Below are 18937 nucleotides of genomic sequence, written 5' to 3'. Positions count from 1 at the left end.
TTATATAAGAAAGCAATTCAGTTACTTCCAGATTGTTACTGAAGTCCAGCCTTTGTGGTCTACCTATGTCATCAGTGTTTGTACCAGGTTATTTTTGCTTTTGTACGTCAGAGAATGGTCTCAATGTAAGGGGGTCTGAGTCAGGGCAGTATAGTTGAAAAGGCATGGGCATTGGAGTAAAAGAAAATAAATCTGGACTCATATCCAGCTTCTAGCACTGACTAGCCCTGTGACATTGTGCACACTGCTTACATTCTTTTAACTTTTGTTTGCTTATCTGTAACTTGGGGATCAAGATATAATGCTACTGTCAGGTATTATAGAATTATTGTGAAAATTAAATGAGATAATGTCTGGAAAGAACTTAGCACAGCGTCTGGCATAGTGTTAAGTACCCAGTAAATCCTGACTCCTTCTCTCCCCGAGCCTCACCGCCTCACCAGCTGGCCAGTTGTCTCTAAACACAGCATCAGCGGAACTGTTAATACTTTCACAGTATGTAATGGCTCTCCACCAATTCACTCTTTGATCACCTTTCTGCCCTCCCTCCAGATCTATTCCTTAACTCAATTATGACTCTCCCTCTGGTAAAATCTCCCTCTCTCTACAGAGAACAGTAAGACCTTAATGTTTAAAAAATCATTTCTTCTTAGAACTCAAAGGCCCTTAAAACATCATTGTGAGATTTGTCTACCAGCAGGGCTTATTTTTGACAACAAAAATGAATATATTCACGTTTAATATTTGGAGCATATCTTTCACAATCATCTTGACAGTAATATTTTCCTGAGTTTTGAAAAGTCCTGTGAATTTTCTGTGCAGAGAATGCATTTTGTTAATTTGTCTAAGTGGCTTCTAGGTGTGTAATATTCTGGTTCGTTTTTTTATTTTTTCTGGAGCTCGGTGACCTAAAATGCAAGAGTCTTGAGCAGCTCATCCAGAAGTTAAATTTATTCTTCTTTTCTGTCTCCTACTGTTCAAAGATAGTGATAATGTTTAGACCCAGCAGTTTAAGATGTTGACATTTGTGTTGATATAAATCTGGAGGTTCCAGTGTTGTTTAACTTCTGACTGTCTTAGGAACTGATTGCTTATCTCTGTCAGCCAAGAAAATGTCCTTTGCGTTGGTCCCAGCTCTCACTGCACTGACCAAACATATATATGCAATCTAATAACTACAGGTCACATTCTTGTCACTTTATCTCTTTAAAATTATATAGTTTTAGATGGAATTTGCAGGTACTAACATGGACCACCGGGTAACAGGGACAGATACAGTAACATTGTTAGAGTATATTCTCTAAGTTGAGATTTTCACCCAAAATGAGAAAGAAGAAGATAGAGGTGGCACAGCACTGGTCAGATCTTTCCATGCAGTTTATCTTTTGGAAGAGCAACAGTGTAAAGCAGTTAAGAGCATCAGTTGGGCATTAAGTATTCCTAGGTTTGAATCCTAGCTCTGACACTTATTAGCTGTATAATATTGGGCAAGTGACTTAATTTCTCTACCTCTCAGTTTTATTGTTTGTGAAACAGGAAGGCAATATTACTTGCTTTACAGAATTAAATGAGGTAATATTTTGAAAATTATATGAGCTGTTGTCTAAAAACATCTTAGCACAGTGACTGGCACAGTATAGAATGGCCAGTCAATCTTGGTCCCTCCTCAATCTTGTCCTGAATGTTGGCCATCTCTAAAATCACAAGAGCATTGCTGTAGATGCTTCCCCCACGCCATTACTCTCCTCCAATCCTTTCCTTTAGTAGCTTTCTTCCCTAACCCTCAGTTCTTCTCTTGAACCCAGCTCGTGTGCTCACTCTCATGTGCACGCTCTCTCTCTCTCTTTCTCTGGCATAACCTCACTCTCTGTCCAGAAAAATAATAATTTTTTAAAAATTGGTTCTTCACATGAATGCAAAACACCTATTACAGTGATACTGGTGATGGTGATGATGATGATGATGATGATGATAAGAATAATGTGGGAACTTCTTACCCTTTTTGTCCTCTGGATTTAAGTTTCATGAGTTCAAAGAGCATGATTTCTTCAGCACCAAATTCCTTGGTTCCTGGACCAGGAATAGCTGTTGAATGGATAAGTCTGATATTCAGAGTAGCAATGATTGTGGCATTTAATCTTTTTTATTTCTGCACAGTTAGTCCAAATGTGTATTTATTGATTTGTGTGTTTATTACTTATCTTGCAAAATTTTAGTTTCCTCTTTTATGAAATAGAATTCTTATATGCATGCCTGTGCATCCAAGAGGGACAGTGATGATGTGTTTCAATGTGTTAAATGTCAAAATTTAAATCTTGGGACATATTCTTGAAATGGTATCTACACAGGGGAAAAAAATATAATAGATTGGTTTTAAGGTTTGAGGACAGGGGGTCCTGGGAAAGTGCTGAGAATGGAGGCATAGCATTCCTTCCCACATATAGCACATAACTCTCCATGGATTTGGTTTCATTTCAAAAGTGGAGTGTTCACAGACTGAATACACCCCTGTACACTTGACCGTAGGAGAGCAACCGGTAAACCTGGGGAGTCTTTTTTAGACAATATTCCCCTGAGGTTTTAAGTAAATTTTTACAAGCTCCTAGAAATACTTTTAAGAGTCTGTATAAAATTTCTCCCTTATCTTAACAGCTTTTACTAAGAAGATATATCAAAATGACCGAAAAAGCGAAAGCTCCATAAGGTCAGATAATCCATTATCTTGGCAATGTAAGGTGCATAAAATGTGAAGCATTGAAATTTTATGTCAACACCCCCCAGTTTGCCCTTAATTTTATTTTATCTCAAAGATGTAAATGTGTCTCACACTTTCCATAATTGAGAAATGAAAATGTTTGAGATAAATAGCCCTTCCCCTGAAAGGCCAAATACTTTCCTTGAAGAAATGCCCATCCTTTGTCAATGTGGGTAGGGTTTAGTATTTGTAGAGTCACCAATTATAGTAGCCCAGATCTAACAGGACTCAAGGATTCCAGCCTATTTCCACCTACCCAAGACCAACCAGCCTTATTTCCAGGCTTTACTCTCCCTTAGGCAAATGTCATGGCAGATACCTGTAATCCCAGCTACTGGGGAGGCTGAGGCAGGAGAATCACTTGAACCCAGGAGGCAGAGGTTGCAGTGAGCCGAGACTGCACCACTGCACTCCAGCCCAGGCAAAAGAGTGAGACTCCGTCTCAAAACAAAAAAAACAAAAGAAAAAAAAATATTTAATGTTTAAAAATATCCTATGTTCAAAAGTTCTTTTTATAGATCTGATCTATATCTCTGCTGTTGCAGCTTAAAATTATATTACATGTGGTAATACATACATTAACAAATATGTATAGGGCTCATTGATTTACCAAGGTCTGTATGTGAAAACTACGTTAATCATGATTAACTGCCAAATGGTTTCAACAGAAAATAACAGCTTTGAAGTCCAGAGGAAGGAGAGAGTGGAGCAGGAGGAACTGGAGCTGGATCTTTAAAGATAGCTGAGATACGCCTAGGTTGAGAGAAAAAGAAAAGACAAACCAGATGGCATAAATGGTGTGAGAAAAAGCACAGAAATGGAAAGATAGTGAAGAGGTCAATTTATGTGGAAATGAGGCTTTTGGAAGAGGAGTCGTTGGAGGTAAATCTGGGAGGCTGATTGGAATCTATATACATAGGGCCTTGAATGCTATACTAAAAAGGATGGTCTATCCCATAGACCAGTGGCCTCCAGAGTTAGGGAGTGTGTAGGAAAATACATTTGTAGACAGGAAAAGATATGTTCTTTATATAGAGAAAGAAAGAAATTTTACTAATAATTTCTTGTATTTACAATATTGTACATGTGTCATGTATATGTAAATATACATAGGTGGTGATCCATACTCAAAATTGTTTTATTGATAGAGATGCATGTTCTAAAGCAGTTGGAGGCAGATGACTGCTATCAATGATAAGGGGTGATTAAAGGTTTTCATGCAGCCAGTGACATGTTCAAAGCAGTATTCTAAGAAGATGAATCTGGCAGCAGTTTTACAGAGAGGATTGGAGGAAGCAGTTAGTTGGCAATTGCAACAATTCAAAGGGCTTAAATTATGATAGCCACGATAGGAATGCGAAGGAGGGGGAGAGTTCCAGGGACATTCAAATGATCTTATTATTTTCATGGTGAGATTTTCCTCTAGCAAGACTATTCAGCAATCACTTTGGGGGCCGAGAATAGAGCAGTGCTCAAGAAGGTGAGATTTTTGTTCAAAACTGATTTCAAAAATGGATTCGTAGCTAGGTGCAATGGCTCACATCCATAATCCCAGCACTTTGGGAGGCCGAGGCAGGCAGATCACTTGAGGTCAGGAGTTTGAAACCAGCCTGACCAACATGGTAAAACTCCATCTCTACTAAAAATATAAAACTAGCTGGGCGTGGTGGCAAATGCCTGTAATCCCAGCTACTCCAGAGGTGGAAGCATGAGAATCACTTGAACCCAGAAGTTGGAGGTTGCAGTAAGCTGAGATTGTACCACTGCACTTCAACCTGGGTGACAGAGGGAGACTCCATCCTCCCCACCAAAAAAAAGGTTTATTACTACTAAATGTACTGTGGTCTGAAAACCTAAATTTAAACAGAACCAAGAATTTAAAATTATGATTAATTACTGGTCAAAAACAATAAAGGATAAAGGATTAGTCCTTTAATCAAGTATAGATAACTTCATAACTAATTTTATATACAAGGAAAATATTTGAAGATGTAGATAGAATCTTCTCCACCATAATCATAAAAAGGAGCGTTTAAAAGAGTGAACAGAAGTAGCTTAATGATGAATCCTGCATTATTTAAAAACAACAACAACAGCAACAAAATAACTTATGCTTTCTATTTGCTGTTTGGTATTGAAAAGGGATCCCAGAAATATTCTCATTTCAGTTGCTTGTTGGAGATATATTATTTTTTATAATACATAATTCAAGTACAAACAGTCATTTTCCTCAAACAGCTTGATCTTCACAAAAAATAAAATGTAAAGAATGATTTTGGTAAATGTAAATTTGTAAAAGGAGGTTTTGGTACTTGTACTTGATTTACCATCATTTTCTTTAAAATTGTACTGTTGTTTAACTTCTCATTAGTTGACATTTTTGTAAGGTAGAACTCTTAACAAAAGTGTGATTCAGAGTTCCAATCTATCATTAGCCAGGCTTTTCAATTTCTCCTTGCACATAAAAACACTGTAAATAATGGTAGAGAAAAAGAAATCGCATGTTTTAAAATGCCAACTACATCAGGCTTGTGATTCCTACATGATACTAGCATTATCTTAGGAATATATTGATAAAAAAGCCCTACTATCAGACAATTGAAATTAAAAAAACAAATTCACATATTTTAACTCTTGTTAGGCATCGTATATAAACTTAACAGTTATCTCAATCAAGGTAAAATAGACTATACCTTGTGTGTGCATGTATGTGAAATTGAACAAAATATAGAATAGAAAAATAGCTATAATATGACACATAAAAAGGAGATAATATTTAAAAGCTCTACATTAAGCAAAAGTAAATATTCTCAGACACTGCTAGTAGGAATATAAATTGGTAACCTTTCTTTAGGGTATTATTGGCATGTGTTAGGATCCTTAAGAATGTTTATACTGTTGAGAATCAGTTCTGCGTTTCTATTTTTAAGTACGTGTTCCAAGAATAAAATCCTAAAATGCCCAATAATAAGGGAGTAGCTAAAATAAATGAAGAACCATTTTTGGAAGATAATTGATGATAGTAAGGACCATATGTGCTATGATTTTAAGTGGAAAGGACAGTAGAAAACTGTTGTTTACATACATGTAGAATTTTTGTATGTACGTATTTGTATACATACGTATGTTCACAAAAATTGTAAAGAAGTATAACAATATTCTTATAAGTTGTTTTGGTTTCTAATTTTTGTTTCTCTCAATTTTAAACTTTGAAAAGAATATGTTGCTATATATTATGTTTATATTCAGAAAAATTATCAAGATAATTTGAAAAGTAAAATAATTGAAAAGCACTTAGAATTTAAAATCTAAATACCTATAATTTAATTCAGTTAGCTGATGGAAAATTTCGGTGACCATTTGATATTTATTTAATGACTTGATCGACAAGAGCTCTTGATGTATTAAATTTTGACTAGACACAGCTGTGCTATGAAAGTAGGTAATGTAATGGCAACTAAAGCAAATGTCAAAGCTGAAGCACATTTAATTATCTTGGCTACTGGGGTGTTTTAACCTGTGTTACTTGTGCTTTGGTCTCACAAAAATAGCGTTTTTTGCCAACTTTCTAAACTGAGTAGGCAATGCATGCTTTAGATTAAATGAAAAAATAGTAGTCCCTTTTATTTATATTTATAAATATAGTCATTTATAAATGGATATATTTATAATATATTCATTCAGTCAACCAAATAAACATTTATTCAGCAATTGTTAAATGTCAGGTACTCGGCCAGATTATGAAAAAGGGAAATGAATATCAGAAAATTAATGGCCTAATGGGAAGATCAACATTTAAGGGTGGTTGAAAGTGAAAATTGAGGTATATATGAAGTTCTAGAGCAACACTGAGACAGGGGCAGCCAACTCTGCCCTTGAGTTAGGGGAGCCTTCCCAGAGAAAGTATTATAGAGATAGGCTTTGTTCAATGAATAGGAGTTTCCTAGATGGAAAAGGTGAAGAGGTATTCTAGGTAGGAAGAAGTGCATATATAAAGTGCCAAAACTCTGAGATAACATGGCCTGTTCAGGGACCAGTAGGAAATATGGTATAGCTAGAGCTTAGGATAAGAAGCAGAAGCAGATTATGATGGCAGATAGAAAGCAAGACTACTTTGCAGCTCCCACTCAGACAGACAGAACAGCATGTGAAGACTCGCGCTGTCAACTTTTACTCAAGAACCACTGCAGGAATACATTAGGAAAGCCAAGAGTACCATAGTCCCTCTGAAGGAAGCAGATTACTCTTGCAGGACCTGAAAGACACCCCAAATACTGTGAGTACCCAAACTGTAGAAGTGGGAAAGGGAAATCATCTGCCCCTGAACATACAATCCCACTGAAGAGGGAACCTGAAGTTCTAGATTACAGAAGAAGATTCTGACCTTACATGCAGCTGAGTCAATTTAGAGAGCTAAGCAAAATACAGAGAAACACAGGGGTAGAGGAAGCATCGTGAAAGTCCCTGTGGGCTCTCTGGGTCCCCAGCAAGTAATTTCTGCCGTGTTTCACAAGGGTCCTTGAGGAAGGCTGCCAGAGGCACGGGGAAAAGGCCACAGGGAGAAGGAAACCTCCAGCCGAACTGTGTAACAATTTGTACTGATCAAAAAGTCTCCTGGCCAGAAGTTGGGGGAGGGTATGAATCTGGTGTGCCGACTCCACAGGCAAGGGAAGAAGGAAAGCCCTACCTACTTTTGCAGCTGGGAGGCAAGTAGCCTGGGGTAAGTTCTCGTCCCTAATCACCTACTGCCTGGAAACAGACTTGGTGCTGTTGTAAGGAGCATGGTCAGAGTGAGATCAGCCCATTGGGTTGTATGGTAGCTGGATGAGGCCTGTGACTGCTGACTTTCCCCTACTTTCCTGACAACCTGCATTATACAGCAGAGGCAGCCATAATCCTTCTAGGAATATAACTCCATCCTCCACAGTAGCCACAGCAAGACCTGCCGTGGAAGTCTGAGCTCAGACATGCCTGACTTTCTAATTGTTGGTCCTTCTCTATACATCTTGGTGACTCAAGACAAAGGGCATATAATCTTGGCAGTTCTAGGGCCTCACCCACCACCTGTTCCTCCCCATATTACCACAGCTGATGCTCTCTTGAAAGTGCCATCTCCCAGCAGGAGGCCAACCAGCACAAAAATAGTGCGCTAATCAGTCAAAGCTAAGGTGCCCTCACAGACTCCATTTCACCTCTCTGCCGCCTCCACCAGAGCAGGTGCTGGTATCCATGACTGAAAGACCCATAGACAGTTCACATCACAGGACTCTGCATATGATCCTAGTACCAGCCTGGTGCCTGGTAGACTTGCTGGGAGGCTAGATCCAGAAGAGAGATAATTACTACAGCTCAGCTCTCAGGAAGCCACATCCCTAGGAAAAGGGAGCAGGTACTACACCAAGGAAGCACACCTCAGGACAAAAGGAACTGAAGACCAGCCTTAAGCCTTGACCTTCCCTCTGACAGAGCCTACCCAAATGAGGAGGAACCAGAAAACTATTTCTGGTACATGACAAAATAGGGTTCTCTAACATCCCCCCAAAATCACACTAACTCACCAGCAATGAATCCAAACCAATGATCTACCTAAAAAAGGATTCAGAAGGTTAATTATTAAGCTAATCAGGGAGGCACCAGAGAAAAAGCCCAATGTAATCCAAAAATGATACAAGAAGTGAAGGGAGAAATATTCAATGAAATAGATAGCATAAATAAAAAACAAAACTTCAGGAAACAATGGACACACTTATAGAAATGCAAAATGCTCTGGAAAGTCTCACCAATATAATTGAACAAGCAGAATAAACAACTTCAGAACTTGAAGACAAGATTTTTGAATTAACCAAATCCCACAAAGACAAAGAATAAAGAATAAGAAAATATGAATAAGCCCTCCAAGAAGTTTGAGATTATGTTAAATGACCAAACCTAGGAATAATTGGCATTGCTGAGGAAGAAGAAAAATCTAAAAGTTTGGAATATATTTAGAGGAATAATAAAGGAAAATTTCCCCAGCTTTGTTAGAGAACTAGTCATCCAAATACAAGAAGCTCAAAGATGACCTGGGAAATTCATCACAAAAAGATCACCACCTAGGCACATTGTCCTCAGGTTGTCTAAAGTTAAGATGAAGGAAAGAATCTTAACAGCTATGAGGCAAAAGCATCAGGTAACCTGTAAAAGAAAACCTATCAGATTAACAGCAGATTTCTCAGCAGAAATCCTATAAGCTAGAGGGAATTGGGGACCTATCTTCAGCCTCCTCAAAACAATTATCAGCCAAGAATTTTGTACCCAGCCAAACTAAGCTTCATAAATGAAGGAAAGACAGTCTTTTTCAGACAAACAAATGCTGAGAGAATTTGCCACTACTACAAGTAATGCTTGAGTATTACTACAAGCCAACACTACAAGTAATGCTAAAAGGAGCTCTAAATCTTGAAACAAATCCTGGAAACACAACAAAATAGAACCTCTTTAAAGCATAAATCACACAGGACGTATAAAAAAAATGCAATTTAGAAACAACAACAACAACAAAAAAAGCAAAAACCAAGGTATACAGGCAACAAATAGCATGACTAATGGAATGGTATTTCACATCTCAATACTAATGTTGAATGTAAATGGCCTAAATGCTTCACTTAAGAGATACAGAACTGCAAAATGGATGAGAATTTGCCAACCAACTATCTGCTGCCTTCAAGAGACACATCTAATGCAGAAGGGCTCACATAAAACATAAGATGAAGGATAGAAAAAGACATTCCCATGCAAATGAACACCAAAAGTGAGCAGGAGTAGCTCTTCTTATATCAAACAAACTTAAAAGCAACAGCCGTGAAAAAAGACAGAGGGTAATTAAATACTGGTAAAAGGCCTAGTCCAACAGGAAAATATCACAACCCTAAATATATATGCACCTAACACTGGAGCTCCCAAATTTATTCAACAATTACTAATTGACCTGAGAAATAAGATAGACAGCAACACAGTAATATTGGAGAACTTCAGTACTCCACTGAGACAGGTCATCAAGACAGAAAGTCAATGAAGAAACAATGGATTTAAACTATACCCTGGAACAAATGGCCTTAACAGATATTTACAGAACATTCTACCCAACAACTGCAGAATATACATTCTATTCAACTGCACATGGTACTTTCTCCAAGATAGACCATATGATAGGCCACAAAATGAGTCTTGATAAAATCAAGAAAGTTGAAATTATATCAAGTACTCTCTTAAACCAAAGTGGAATAAAACTGGAAATCAACTTCAAAAGGAACCTTCAAAACAAGGCAAATGCATGGAAATTAAATAAGCTGCTCCTGAATGATCATTGGGTCAAAATTGAAATTAAGATGAAAATTTAAAAATTATTTGAACTGAATAACAATGGTGACATAACCTATCAAAACCTCTGGGATACTAGGTCAGTGCTAAGAGGAAAGTTCATAACATTAAGTGCCTATATCAAAATGTCTGAAAGAGCACAGGCAGACAATCTAGGGTCACATCTCAAGGAACTAGAGAAAGAAGAACAAACCAAATCCAAACCCAGCAGAATAAAAGGAAATAACCAAGATCAGAGCAGAACTAAATGAAATTGAAACAAGAAAATACAAAAGATAAATGATTACAAAAGCTGGTTTTTTGAAAAGATAAATAAAATTGATAGACCATTAGCAAGATTAACCAAGAAAAGAAGAGAGAAAATTGAAATAAGCTCAATAAGAAATGTAAAGGGAGATATTACAATTGACACCACAGAAATACAAAAGATCATTCAGGTCTACTATGAACACCTTTATGTGCATAAACTAGAAAACCTGAAGGAAAAGGATAAATCCTGAAAAGATGCAATCTTCCTAGCTTAAATCAGAAAGAATTAGATATTCTGAACAGACCAATAGCAAGCAGCAAGATTGAAATGGTAATAAAAAAATTACCAACAAAAAAAAGTCCAGGACCAGATGGATTCACCCAGAATTCCAGCAGACATTTAAAGAAGAGTCATTACCAATTCTATTGACACTATTCCACAAGATAGAGAAAGAGGGAATAGTCAGTCCCTAAATCATTCTATGATGCTAGTATCATCCTAATAGCAAAACCAGGAAAAGGCATAACCAAAAAACAAATAAAATAACTGCAGAGCAATATCCCTGGTGAACATGGATGCTAAAATCCTTAACAAAATACTAGCTAACCAAATCCAACAACATATCAAAAAGATAACCCACCATGATCAACTGGGTTTCATACCAGGGATACAGGAATGGTTTCATTTATGCAAGTCAATAAATGTGATACACCACATAAACAGAATAAAAAAAAATATTACATGATAATCTCAATAGATACAGAAAAAGCATTTGACAAAATCCAGCTTCCCTTTATGATTAAACTCTCAGCAAAAGGGACATACCTCAATTTAATAAAAGCCATCTATGACAAACCCACATCCAACGTAATACTGAATGGAGAAAAGTTGAAATCCTTCCTTCTGAGAACTGGAACAAGACAAGGATGCCCACTGTCACCACTCCTCTTCAACATAGAACTGGAAGTCCTAGCCAGAGCAGTCAGACAAGGGAAAAAAATAAAGGGCATCCAAATTGGTAAAGAGAAAGTCAGACTGTCACTGTTTGCTGATGATATGATTGTTTACCTAGAAAACCCTAAAAATTCCCACAGAAAGCTCCTAGAACTGATAAAAGAATTCAGAAAAGTTTCCAAATACAAAATTAATGTACAGAAATCAGTAGCTCTTCTATACACCAACAGCAACCAAGCTGATAATTAAATCAAGAACTCAACTCCTTTTTAAATAGCTACAAAAAAATAAAATAATAAAATGCTTAGGAATAGACCTAACCAAGGATGTAAAAGCCCTCTACTTCAAGGATACAAACCACTGCTGAAAGAAATCATTGACAACACAAACAAATGGAAATACATCCCATGCTCATGGATTGGTAGAATCAATATTGTGAAAATAACCATACTGCCAAAAGCAATCTACAACTTCAGTGCAATTCCTATCAAAATACCACTATGATTCTTCACAGAATTTTTTTAAAAGTCCTAAAATTCATATAGAACCACAAAAGAGCCCACATGGCTAAAGCAAGACTAAGCAAGATGAACAAATCTGGAGGTGTCACAATACCTGATTTCAAACTACACTATAAGACCATAGTCACCAAAACAGCCTGGTACTGGCATAAAAAATAGGCACATAGACTAATGGAACAGAATAGAGAACCCAGAAATTAAACCAAATACTTAACAGCCAACTGATCTTTGACAAAGCAAACAAAAACATAAAGTTGGGAAAGGAAACCCTATTCAACAAATGGTGCTGGGATAATTGGCAAGCCACATGTAGGAGAATGAAACTGGATCCTCATCTCTCACCTTATACAAAAATCATCTCAAGATTGTTCAAGGATTTAAATCTAAGACCTGAAACTATAACATTCCAGAAGATAACATTGGAAAAACCCTTCTAACATCGGCTTAGGCAAGGATTTCATGATCAACAACCCAAAAGAAAATGCAATAAAAACAAAAATAAATAGTGGACTTAATTAAATTTAAGAGCTTTTGCATGGCAAAAAGAACAGTCAGCAGAGTTAACAGACAACCCGCAGAGTGGGAGAAAAATCTTCACAATCTACACATCTGACAAAGAACTAATACCTAGAATCTACAGTCAATTCAAACAAATCAGCAAGCAAATAAACAGTTCCATCAAAAAGTGGGCTAAGGACACAAATACACAATTCTCAAAAGAAGATATACAAATGGCCAGTAAACATATGAAAAAAATGCTCAACATCACGAATGATCAGGGAAATACAAATCAAAACCACAGTGCAGTACTACCTTACTCCTGCAAGAATAGCCATAATAAAAAAAAATAGATATTGGTGGGGATGTGGTGAATAGGAGACACTTCTGCACTGCTGGTGGGAATGTAAATTTATACAACCACTATGGAAAACAGTGTGGAGATTCCTTAAAGAACTAAAAGTAGAACTACCATTTGATCCAGCAATCCCACTACTGGGTTTCTCTACCCAGAGGAAAAGAAGTCATTATATGAAAAAGATACTTGCACACACGTTTATAGCAGCACAATATGCAATTGCAAAATGTGAAACCAACCTGAATGCCCATCAATCAACAAGTAGATAAAGAAACTATTATATATATATATATCTCCAAATATATATATCCTTGCCTAAACCATATATATATATATTCCATCATATATATATATATATATATATATATATATGATGGAATACTATATTCCAGGCACAAAAAGGAATGAATTAATGGCATTTACAGTGACCTAGATTAGATTGAAGACTATTATTCTAAGTGAAGTAATTTAGGAATGGAAAAACAAACATTGTATGTTCTCACTCTTAAATGGGAGCTAAGCTATGAGGATACAAAGACATAAGAAGGAAACAATGGACTTAGGGAACTTAGGGGGAAAAGGCGGGAAGGAGTGAGGGGTAAAAATCCCACGGATTTGGTGCAGTGTATACTGCTCAGGTGATGCGTGCACCAAAATCTCACAGATCACCACCAAAGAACTTACTCATGTAACCAAACACCTCCTGTTCCCCAATAATCTATAGAAATAAAAAATTAAAAAAAAAATAAGCAGAAGCAGAGGACGAGAGTGGAAATGGCCTTTACGCACTTGGAGTCATAATGTTTCTGCTTCACCAATGATTAATAGTGATTTTCTTGGCTAATATAATCCTAATAATTTTAATGAGATAGGACTTTTGTCTTTGAATTATGGAAATTATAGCTGCTAAGACCTGTTCCACAAACACAGGTTATAAATATTATCACATCTCTTTTAATCTTCTTTACAGTTAATCACCAAGCCTCCACAGGGCTTATTAGCAGGAAGTCTGTTATCTCCTTTAAAGATCCCTCCCCCTGCCCCTGAGTTGTCCATGAATCCTGACTTTACTCAGGCCGAATGGGTCAGTCTTCCTGCAGAACCCCATACCTGGATCTGTCTATGACTGCTGCCCTCTCTGGTATCTGCTATATGGCATCGTTTGCACACCCATTTCACAGGGTACCCATTTTGGGTGACGAGGTTACAACTCCCCTTTGTTTACATTTCCATCCTCAGCCATTGTTCCCTAAATCATAAACACTATGCCAGGCTGGCTGGTCTGGAGGCACTTCTGGAGTTGGCCTCATGCTAGTCTGAAATTAGTCCTTCCCCTAGAACCTGAGGCCATTTTGTTGAGCCCAGGTCGACAGCCCAGACTCCTCCCTTCATTAGAATCACTTTATTACCATGGTTCCAGGACCTTCCCTGCTCTGGGACCTTAGTTAGTGTCACCCTGACCCATTAGGTCTCTCATTCCCAGCCTCCAATCCAAGGAAAGAAGGATGAGAACACTAGGGCTTTCCTCCCCAAGGCCCTGGGCTCCTTTTTCCACACTGATTCTCCTCCTGCCAAGTGTGCAAGTCGTTTCTTGGCATGGCTCAAAAGATAGCAGTTTGCAAGATGAAGTTTAAAAACCGTTTTGTTGCCCTGCCCTAATGCTCCTCCAAAGTATCTAATTGCTTTTTATTTACTTAATTAAGAAAGACACCAATGGATTCTTCCAAGAACAGAGGTCTTCAAGGTGATCATCTGTTCCTGCCTTTAAAGAGAAGCAATGGCAGTTTAATTCAATAAAATAATTAATCTTTGTCCATGCCCCTACTTTATCAGTGGCAATGTGCTCATAAATTATATGACAAATTATGTAATTTGCCCAAAGTAGAAAGAGGTCTCAACCCCCAAACCCATGGGTTTAACCATGGGTTAATGCAGAGGCTTTACTACCTCTTGTCATTCAGTTCCCACACTACCATGCCATTATTTACTTTTATATCTCAGGTACTGTACTTATATTAGTCAAGTTTATTGTAGGAATATAAATCTCTTTAAGTGTAGGCGCTCTCTTCTGAGCTGTTGCTAAAAGAGAATGGGACAACAGGTGTATTTGTGAACTAGTAGAAAATGAGCATATTTACTGCAGAAGGAAGTTGTGTTTTCTCTGTAAAGTTAGATCACAGAATGAAGACAATACTTAACTATAGTTCTGGAGGGTTGAAACTGAATGGGTATTGGGGTCAATATACATTGTTAACAGTGTTCTATAGATTTCATGATTTGGGAAAGCTGTCTACAAGGCTGGATTAATCTTTTTTTGCTGAGAGTCAAGTTTACTTTGCTCTGCCCCTCTCTAGGTGCAAGTGTAAGACAGTTAACTGATTTTTCAAATTATCAGCTTAATGATAGTTCTCTCTTAGAATTCTTTAAATTTAAGAATAATGAAAAAAAAGTCTGAAGAGTTTTTTTTCATCATCTCTCTTCCCCCTAGTATTATTACTCTCCTCAATGAAATGAAAATGAAACGTAGGTATTTCCTATTTCATAAATCAAAACCAAGTTCTGACACTTTATTGGTGGTTTATGCTGTTTTAGAGGAAAACAGTGATGGCTATTAACTGTTGCGTTATCTGGAAGTCATACTGTAGATTCCAGGAGGTCAAGGCATCTCTGGCAGCTTCTACACATTTATAGGAGAACTGACTGCCTCTCCTCTAACAAAACCTCAATGAAACCTGACTCCTACCAGCTAAGACTTGGCAGTGTCCTCCCGCCTCTTCCAATTCTAGGACTTTCTCTCTTGTGCTTGCCTTGGACTGGAGCTGTGTGCCACCAAGCCAGCTCCAGAATAGGGGCCAGACTTACAGCAGAGCTTCCACTTGCCCCAAATCTACCAGAGAATTAATCCCCTACATTTGACCTCATATTACTTTGTTTTGTTGCTACTATTGTTACTGCTTTATTATTGCTATTGTTGTTGCTTTCTTTTTTATATTTAAGACTTGTGGCTTTTCAAACTAGTTTGAATTTAAGAAACACAGATTCTATCATATAAAAATTATGAACATAGATGTCCTTATATTAACTGTCTTCAGATTTCAGATGTATTCAGCCTTTTGACTTTATCCAAAAACTAAACATTCTGATTGTCCCTTACTTTAAAAGGAAAGAACTTGTTTCCATTTATTTAGATTTGGATATGCTCTATGTTGGGATGAGGGAGCTTTTTGTACTGAAAGAAACTATGTGTTTTCCTACAGATTAGATGTAATCTGCGTTTTCCCTTGGCTGGGTTCGTGCATTCTGTATAAACAAGTTTTCTGTAGCTCCTAAGGAAGCGGCCTGAGGACCATGGCCTCACCTAGTTCTCCCACATGCTCTCCCTGGTGACTGTTGGCACAGACAAGACAGGTCTAGAGCGATGGAGAGAGAAGCTAATAAACAATTCTTGAAAACCTACTATGTGCCAGGCGAATGTGTTTTATATACATTCGCCTTGTTTCATTTAATTTTCATAACAATCCCATCAGGCAATTACCATTTTCCTTATGATATAGATTAAGAGATAGGTATTATAATTAATCTAATCTCACAGAGCCAGAAGCGGCAGAGCCAGGAGAGAAATACAGCTTATTAAAGCTCCACAACCAATGTCTTTCTGTACCCCATACTGTCCATCATGGATTTTGGTAGCCTGGGGACCTGAACTCCACACTAGATTTAAGGTCTAGTTCTTGAATGATGCCTCATGCATTTCCCTTAGGTTCAGGGACAATCAGATTGTCAGAGTAGAAAGAGACTTTGGACTCAAGATTTGCTAACCCATTGGCTTCCTAACCTCTTCCCAGGGCCTTCATTCTGTGAAGTAGGTGCTAGTGTTCCCTGCTCGTGGGTGCTAAGCTTCTCAAGGGCCTGAGTAGGCTTGTTAGTCCTTTTAGAGCCAGCTATGTACCAACTATGCTGTTGTTGTATTGAGGCCTTTGCATTCCTCACTTCAAATCAGTTACTTCTTTATTGTGTTAATACATCACTGGCCACGTGGCTGAGTTGGAATGTGAAGGAAACTAACCCTGTATGATAATAACTTTCAAGTGGCACACGAAATCTATAGGGATATTCAGAGCATTCACTTTTAAAAAATGATTATTCTATAGCCTGCACTGCCTGTTTATTCTTATTTAAAGAATTTCATCATTTTAATAATTTGGTAATATTTTACTGGTAGGTGCAGAGATATGTAAAAAGAAAGTGTTCTTTTCTCCTTTTCTTGTGGATTTAAACAATGTTCAGAATTTTTGTTTGCAGTGTATAAACAATAGCAGTACTCTATCCTTTCTTATTTCTCCTATGTTACAAGCAAGTCATTTCATTTAAATTGACTTTAAGCACATTTCTTTGGGGAAAAAAAAACACAGATTGTTATCTTTAGCAATCCTGATTAGATTTCTACCTCAGACAACAGTTTATTAAGTTTGTGCTGTGAATGTGAGCAGGGTGGTTTGACTTGGAGCAAGCAGTGGCACTCTAGACTTCTTGTTCTCCAGGTACTCAAAGGCCTTTGGAAGAATTTCCTCTCTGGGCATTTAGATCTTCCTTCTTCTCTGTGAGGTGAAAGTGTGTTATGTGGTTTTATTGTTCATTTGCTGAATACCAATTACATGCCAGCCCATGGGGTTGTCTTGCGTGTGTCATCACATTTCATTTAATTTTCAACACCACCCTATGGAAGAGTTGTAGCATAGGCACATAATATTATCTCCACCTTTCAGATAAAGAGGCATAAGTTCAGGTAGACAAATTTCCCAGTAGTTACACAGCTGTTGCCTAATGATAGCAGGATTCACCAGCTCTGTCTGCCTTTTTCAAATATACCTTTCCTGGGAATGAGCTAACAGAAGAGTTTTAGAAGATGAGACTGGAGAAGTAGCTTTGGATTTCATTCTAATCAAGACACTAAGCTTTGCATTTATTTATTCATCCAGTACCATTTATTGGGCATCTAATGTGTGTCAATCAATCTAGGAATTAGTTACATTACTATGAATAAAAAGCAGAAATCCCTCTCTTCCAGAGGCTTATTCTGGTTATTGGAGGTTTGAGCTGATAAATGACATGATCTGGCTTAGGTTTTACAAAGGTCCTTCTGGCTACAGTGTGGAACGTCACCTGAGGAGAGGTGAGGGCTTCAGCAGCGAGCCCAATTAGGAAGCCACTGCAACAATCCAGACAACAGAAGGTGGTAGCTTGGACTACAGTAGTGGCCGAGATAAGAAGATGGATTCTATATGGACTTAGATGGTAACGCCAATGGAATTGCTGAGGAACTGAATGTGGAAATTGCTTGTCCATGTTTTAACTGCAACTATGGTCAGCCTGCATCCTAAATCTATGCTTTTTAAATTATGTCAACATAGTGAAGTGTAAAGTGAATTCACAACTATATTTAATGTGGTGACAAAATGTTGTTTCTCCTTTTCAGCTCCTTAGCACTGGGCTTAGGAAAGGAGAGTGCCTCCTGGTGCCTGAAAGAGGCAGGAGAGAGCTCTGTGTCCCAGCAGCATTTGTTATCCAGGCTGCAGCTGTCCCCTGGCTCCTTTAAGGGCCACATACCTGGGTGGCAGCACACATATGGTTATACTTGAGATATGTGGGTGTTCATCTCAGAGCCATGCAAAGTCCGTTTTAACTCTTCCCTATGGCTCCCCCATGAGGAGGTGGGATAACGAATCCTCTTAATACGATTTAAAAACAGCTTCACATTTTTCTGCCTTGGTTATTTCTCAGAAATGACATTATCAGTCTGAATCAGAACAGATATTAATTCTTGATCACAAAGTAGCCCTGTTAGCACACTCTTTTGCCATTTTTCAAACTTTAGAAACAGAGCTTCCTTGTGAATAATTTTCACTGAGCAGACATTGTAGCCAAAAATGGTTCTAGATCCACTACATCTGCCATAAACTTTAACAAGTACAGGATACAAATTTGTGTATCACAAGTCAATAAAATTGTCACCAAGTCGATTGTGCAGTAATAAGGTCAATAAATATCATCTTCATTCAATTAATTTTCATTGACCTTAAGGGACTGACCTTCTATTCCCAAGTAGGAAAAGAAATTTACCATGGGGAAGCATAAATGTTCCATCTGCTTTTCAGTTATTACATTACTGAGGACAGCATGGGTATCCAGCTTACTTATATATTTAGACTAAGAAGCAATCTCCTACATGGCTTGTCCAGAAG

General features: G+C 37.6%; 1 protein-coding gene across 4 annotated transcripts in view; it reads left to right on the top strand.

Annotated features, from left to right (window-relative positions):
* Window positions 1–18937, top strand: part of CPQ (carboxypeptidase Q) — a 557221-nt gene that overhangs the window by 388912 nt on the left and 149372 nt on the right. The gene's annotated exons all lie outside the window — the stretch shown is intronic.

Source organism: Callithrix jacchus, chromosome 16 (genome assembly GCF_049354715.1).
Source record: "Callithrix jacchus isolate 240 chromosome 16, calJac240_pri, whole genome shotgun sequence".
Taxonomy (NCBI): Eukaryota; Metazoa; Chordata; class Mammalia; order Primates; family Cebidae; genus Callithrix; species Callithrix jacchus.
The sequence above is the reverse complement of the archived record's forward strand: the minus strand, read 5'-3'. Positions and strand labels throughout refer to the sequence as shown.